Raw genomic sequence first — 7328 nt, 5'->3', positions numbered from 1 at the left:
TCTATCATCTATCTATCTATCTATCATCATCAATCTATCTATCTATCTATCTATCTATCATCTATTACCTATCTATCTGTCTATCTATCATCTATCTATCTATCTATCTATCTTATCTACCATCTATTATCTATCTATCATCTATCTATCTACTATATCTATCTATCTATCTATCTATCTATCATCTATCTATCATCTGTCTACCTATCTACCTACCTATCTATCATCTATCTTTCTATCTCCCTATCTATCTACACTTACATTTCCTAGGCACCACAAATGAGATAAGTGACATTTTTCTTTTTGAAATTGTGATCATTTTCTTCCTGAAAGCTGTTTGAATTCATTGTTGTTATCTCTAATCAAGATGATGAGAGATTAATAGAAGGCTGTCAGCCAGACAGCATGTCTTTAACCTATGAGGAATTCAAAGCATATACATGGAAGGAAATTTTCAGGATTTAAGAGCTATTAATATGAGGGTCTTTTTAGCTCTTGTTTCACCATGAAGTAGAATCTGAACATTTTTCATTTGGTTTATTTCTGCCAGTGATTCAAGAGTTATCACAGAAGCTGTTTCTCTAAAAAAAAAACCTTGCATTTTTACATTGTTCATGTTTACATTGTTCATGAACTGGTGCATTGACAAATTTAGCTATGATTAAAAAGGGCAACCCTGGAAATAATAGCCTGGCTTGCAACCTGGAGAGGCTGTAGATGAAGTAATCAGATTTGAAATGAATGGTTTAAACCTTTTCAAAGGTTAATTTTTGATTACCATTTCCCAAAATACAGTGCAGATTTGGCAATTAACTGCTTAGATGCAAAATGTAAACCTTGCACTTTGGGGCTTGAATCATCCGCTTGGCTGTCTCCATTAATTACATGAACTCATGTGCTATGAGTACAGACTAAAGCTGACCATTAAGTAACAGGGTGCCCAGCTCTCCTCCTTCAGCTTACACTAGAGTTTCCTGTTGTGGCAAAGTAGGTGAACTCTTTTGTTTTTTATTTTCTCTTTGTGTATGTGTGTGGGGGTATATACATGTGTGTGCAGGTTGTGTGTGCCTATACATGTGTGCAGAGGCCAGGTTCTTCTACTGCTATAGACATTATTCCCTCGAGGAAAGGTTTCTCACTGACCCTGAGCTTGCCATTTTCTGGCCAGGCTGGTGGCCAGCACATGCAGCAATCCTCTTGTTTCTGTGCTCTAGCATAGTGGTTATAAGCATGCATGAGCACAGCTGGCTTTTCACATGGGTGCTGATGATCTGAATGCAGGTCATTATGCTTGCCCAGCAAGCGTTCTTACTCACTAAGCCATTTCCCTAGGCTGAAGTATGTAAATTCGTGAACTCTAACCTCAGTTTAACCATCTCTGTGAGTAGAGACTGAGTCATCATTAAAACTCTCAACGCTAGGTGGTTCTTACCACCAGTACCAGATTCTGAGAGCCACAAACTAACCAGAAACTCTACAGCCTAGCTGAGGCTATCCCCTAGCCTTGACCCTTCTTTCTTCTGGTCAGACCTTTTATTGCTTTGCCTTTTATTCTCTGCCTTCTGCTCCTGGGAAGGGCCAAGACAGAATTTTCCCCAATGATGTTTATTTATTTTTTTATCTTTCTGATGAGAAGACTTTGGAATACATGTTAAATTTTGAATGAAGCCCAACACCCTTAGTAATTGATGTAACATCAAATTCAACTCTGGATTACTGGAGAGTGAGATACACCAGCTCTGGGTTCCTGATTTCTGAGTCTCCTTCCTAAAAAAAGATGTTGATAAATAGGCCAGGTGAAGTGGTGTGGCCATCAAAGTACAAATTTGTTATCTTCAAGAACCTAGACTTGAGAGCCTTTGACATTAGAGTACATAGTTTCAAATTAGATGCTTTGATACATACTCGTTCTCATCAGTTATAACATTTTTTTGTTTGCTCTGCAGTACACATTCCTCCAGGCCTCTCTCCAGCCTTAAAGAACTCCCTTTTCTTCATTTGCATACACCTAGCTTCATAAGTACTTCATTATAAACTGGGATCCTATAGCTAAGGTAATCATGGATGCTGTTCTATGCAGTCTACTTTGGGTTTTATATTTTGTGAGGGTCCTGTTGGGGTTCTGACCACAATTACTCTATAATTAAAATATATCATGCAGTTCATAGTCCTCTCTGATTTCTTACTTTATTTGCTGCTCCTAAGTCTGGCTCACTTTTCAAGATACAGTTAAACTGTACAATTTATCCAGGGTTCACTTCAGTGCCTTCTACCATTTATTTATTTAGACAGGGTCTCGCTATATAACTTTGACTGGCACTGGCCTAATGCAGCCTAGTCTGGTCTCAAACTTATAGAAACCCTCCTGCCTCAGCCCCCCAAGTGCTGGAATTATAGGTTTAGCCATGATTCTTGGCTTATCATGTATTTAGAACCTTGATCTGATCATTCCCTCTACTCAACAGCAGCAACAATGAAACACCATGTCATGTCTCTGATGTAATAATAAAAATTACATTTGTAAAATTTCTTTGGCTTCTAGCCGGGCATAGTGGCGTATGCCTTTAATCCCAGCACTTGGGAGGCAGAGGCAGGCGGATCTGTGTGAGTTCAAGGCCAGCCTGGTCTATATAGTGAGTTCCAGGACAGCTGGGGCTACAGGGAGACCCTGTCTCAAAAAGACAAAAAAAAATTTTTTTTTTTGGCTTCTCACTCATGTTTCCCATCACCAACATAGTTCCAATTGTCTTTTCCTCTAGAAACTAAACTCATTCTGTGCACGAATGTCCTCAGATACTCATATTTTACTGTGGGGAAAAGGACGCTGGCACAAGAATGAGGGCATCTAAACCCTTGATACAATGCAAAAAAGTGGCTTTGGACAAATTGCTATTTCCTTTTTATGTTGTGCTGAGGGCCAAACCCAGGACCCTGCACACACTAACAGCACATTCTGCCCTGAGCTACAGTCCTAGATTACCAAATCACTGCTCTCTTTGGCCTTGAAAGCCCATATACAATCACAAAAGAAATGTTTTTGCTCTTCACCTCGACTCTTCTATGACTCTTATCTCAGTAAAAGAAAATATATGCAGTGTTGAAATCATGTTAACCTCATAATAAGTAATCTTCCCTTAATTATTATTTAAAGATTAAAATTTTATTAAAATTTAGTGACATTTTGTTAAGTAGTAGGTGCTGTGTTAAAACGTTTTATATATTAACATGTATACATGTTTATTTTTAATTTGAGCCTTAGAATGATTCCGTGAATCAAGTACAATAGGGAATTCCTTTCTAGCTGTGATAGATATTTTGCCAAACCCAATATGGGTCATTAACACAAGTATACTAGTAATAATTAGTAAGGATTCCGAATATTGAAAATATCAAAAGAGATTTAATGAATGGGACTTACCCAGACCTTCAGAATATTGGCACACATGAAACACTGAAAAGGTGGGCCATAAGGTCCATCAACATTTCAGTGCATTAAAATCAAACCTTTTCTTTTGTGATGAAAGCAAAACGAGGGTATAAATTAAAGAAAAAATGAATTGTGAAATTACCACACACTAATAATTAAGAAGCAGTTCTTTAAGTAATCTGTGTGTCAAAGATGAATTATAATAAAATCTCTTTAAAAATATTCTATGTCAGGGGCTGGAGAGATGGCTCAGTGGTTAAGATTACTGGCTGTTCTTGCAGAGGACCTGTGCTCGTATCCCAGCACCCACTTGGCAGCTAACAACCGCCCATAACTCCTGTTCCAGGGGATCTGACATTCTTGTCTGACCTCTAAAGGCATTGCATGACATGGGTTCACTGACATACATGCAGGCAATATACTCATACACATAAAAATAATAAATAAAAACTATGTCTAAATTAAAGATGAAGAGCTAAAATAGTACTCAGAGTAAAATGCATGTCCTTAAACTTTCATGTTAAGAGAGAATAAAATCTGAAGATGAATGAAATCAGCATCTATCTTCAGAACTTTGGGAAAAAAGGAAAGAATAATCCCAAGAAGGTATAAAGAAACAAGAAAGTGACAACAGAAGATAGTGAAAACAGTAGAGTCAGTTTACTGATGATTATCGGAGTTAGAAGGTGGGATTTCTTAACAGATCAGGTTGATATAAGAAGAGAGAGGAAGCCTACTATATCAGGCATGAAGAATTACCTAACTTTATATGCTACAAATTTCAAAATAACCCTCAGTGGTTATTTCAAGAAATGTCAAGAACAGTTTGAAAACTTCATGGAATTTAAATAAAGTTTAGAACAAATGAACAAATTAGTAGACATTTTAACCAATGGACATATGCTGCAATGACTTAAGAACAGAAACCCAACCCAAGCCCCAACAGAGCAGGCTCCATATGCAGTGAGTCCTTCCAAATATTCAGGGGACAAGAAGAAGTTTTTGCTTATCTAGAAAAGCAAAAGAGAGGGAATTTCCAGAAGCTCACTAATTTGACTGCTGAAATCTCTCAGGGATTATGAGGGGGAAAATTACAAACCAAACTCAGTCATATACACAGGTGAAAAATTCCAAACCAAATGTTAGTAAAGAAATCCAGAAATACATTAAAAACATCATAAATCACAACTGAGTGGGTTTACACAAAGAATGAAAGATGGGTTACCATTAGAAAGCTGTTCAAGTGTACTTTGCAATGCTAACAAGTTCAATAATATTAAATAACACATATATCTCAATGGATGTGGGAAAATATTTTTAAAAAATTTTATCAAGCTTTTGTACAGTTCATATAATAGTTCTTAATCAAATTTAGACCCTCCTCCCCCCATCCATGTCCCCCCAACCCCCCTGAACTCATGTATTCTGCCATACATGTTAAGTCTTATTCAGTAGCATTTATACCCAGATGTCCTTCAGTACACATTCGTCCCCTGGAGTCTAGTCAGTCGATCTAGAGATCATAAGTAAGGCATACTCTCCCTCATCCAGTAGTAATCAGTCTCTAATTGTTCTTAGTCTAGGGTTGGCCGGCCACCCATTTCTCTGGCTCTACTCTGGGCCCTTGTCTGCTTGAGTTGTTGTATGTTTGCATGCTCGTGGGCATGCATGGAGAGGAAAAGCCTAGAGATTAGGTTGTAAGAAAAAAATAGTATCAGTAGTTCAAAAAAGTTATAATATATGCACTTTGTTAGTTTGTAAGACATGAGTCTGGAATAGCCACCAGTTTGGTTCTTGATCCCTGAATATTGTGGAGTTACTTGAACAGGTTGCTTAGGTCCTTGTTAAGAGAGAATAATAAGACAGAGGGAATGAAAAATAATGATTATAGGATTTTCTTTAACAACAAACACGATGTGGTAATGAGGAACTGTGAAGTATACCAAATAGCCGATGCCGAAGACAACATGGCACAGAATTCTGTATTTACGTCAGTTTTCTGGTCAGGGCTCAGAGCTGTGGCATATCAGTATGGGATAAAGGGGGAAAGTAGACTACGGTAAATACATGGGTAAAAATAACATGAGGTAACAGCAATATAACCACAGTGAGAACATTGTATTTCTGAGTGACCAGAAAACAGAAAAGGTGTAGACTGAATCACTCTTCTTTGGCCACTGTCTGGTACACTCTCCTTTTCCAATCATGGATCATATATAGTTTCTGAAGATAATGACTAAAATGCTCTTTTATATTAAAAAATATAAAAAATCTAGTTTTTCTCAAGTGAATCTTTGGAGTCATTTCCAACTTAAGTCTTAAGAGTTTTTAAAATCTGATATTTGGCTGGTCAAATTTATATATAAATTGGAAGGATCAGTGTTAGCCAAGATTTTATCCAATAAAAAGAATAAGAAGAGGCCTGGGCATGGTGGTACATACATACAATCCCGTGTCTCAGGATCCTGAGGTGACAGTCCAACCCCAGCCTGGGTTATATAAAAAAGACAAAAACAAAACCCCCAAAAATAAAACTAAGGGAATAATTAGAAGAGATGATGTTCCAGGTGCTAGGCTTACTAGACCATAATATTAAAGTGAAAGAAAGAGATGAAAAAAATCAGCCCAAAGAGAAGACAATAAATACTTAGAAAACAGCTCCTCATAGGTGTAGAGGCTTGCAATAAAGATGGCCTAAAAAGATAGACTTCTCTTGGGGCTGGAGAGATGGCTCAGCAGTTAAGAGCACTGACTGCTCTTGCAGAGGACCCGGGTTTGATTCCCAGCACCCACATGGCCGCTATGAACTCTCCTTAACTCCAGTTCCAGGGGAATCTGAAGCCCTCTTCTGACCTCCGCAGCATTGCATGATATGGGTGCACTCACATACATGCAGGCAATAGACTCATACACATAAAATAAAAACAATAAATAAAATAAAAAAAAGATTTCTCAAAACATAATTCTGTAATGTCATTATTTACATGGGAATCCATGAAAATGCTTCCCTACCTCACATCATCCACAGTGTCCTAAACAAAGTGAAATTAAATATAATGTTTGCAAAAGACAAAGGGAAAGTAAAGAACGTCTTCAGGTTAAGGATACAAAGCTCAGGTTGACCATACATCATAAACTGGAAGTGAAAACAAGATATGGATAAATGTCATTATCTTAAAATTAACAACTTCTGCCACAAAGTCCAGAGAGAGCTCTGCTGCATCTACTATTGTCAAAGTATTTCTTTTGAGAATCTATGAAAACAGTAAGGAAAAGGAAGACAAATCAGTAAACAAGTAGTTGTGATGTTTAGGGCTCTCAAACTTACAGAGTCTAGAATCACCTGGGAGATGGATCGCTGCCTGTGTCTGTGAAAGACTGTCTTAATTATGTTAATTGATGTGGGAAGGGACATCTTAATTATGGGTGGGATCATCCCTGGGCAGGGGATCTCAGACTGGATGAAAGGGAGAAGGGGACCCTTGAGTACAACTGAGTGAACATCTCTGCTTCTCAACTGTGGCTGCAATGTGACCAGCTGCTTCAGACTCCTGCCTTGACTTCCCCATCATGATGGACTGTACTTTGAGGTATGAAGCAGAATACATCCTTTCTCCCTTAAGTTGCTACTGTCATGGTAATTTCTTACAGCAACAGAAAAAGAAACTAAGACAGTAGACAAGAAATTTAAGAGATACTTCATAAAACAAAAATAATAATAAATAAATCTCCACATAGCTGTTCAAAATAATTTGTTATCTTGGAAATGAGATATAATTATATGGATTGGAAGTTTAAGCATGTGAACCACAGTAGATAATGAGCAGGATTTTGTAATGCTCCCGAGTGTGTAAATTTGTACAACTCCTTTGGAGAGTAAGTTGGAAGAACTTAACAAAGC

General features: G+C 37.6%; 1 protein-coding gene across 3 annotated transcripts in view; it reads left to right on the top strand.

Moving 5' to 3' along the window:
- Window positions 1-7328, top strand: part of Akain1 (A-kinase anchor inhibitor 1) — a 67582-nt gene that overhangs the window by 38827 nt on the left and 21427 nt on the right. Inside the window, exon 1 of one of the 3 annotated variants that reach the window (XM_029564285.1) lies at window positions 1947-2054. The exons of the other annotated variants lie outside the window; for them this stretch is intronic. The gene's annotated coding sequence lies outside the window, so the exon portion shown is untranslated. Of the gene's footprint in view, window positions 1-1946; window positions 2055-7328 lie in introns of those variants that run through there. 3 annotated transcript variants of the gene reach the window in all.

This window comes from Nannospalax galili, unplaced genomic scaffold (genome assembly GCF_000622305.1).
Source record: "Nannospalax galili isolate Female #2095 unplaced genomic scaffold, S.galili_v1.0 scaffold155, whole genome shotgun sequence".
Lineage (NCBI taxonomy): Eukaryota > Metazoa > Chordata > Mammalia > Rodentia > Spalacidae > Nannospalax > Nannospalax galili.
The sequence above is the reverse complement of the archived record's forward strand: the minus strand, read 5'-3'. Positions and strand labels throughout refer to the sequence as shown.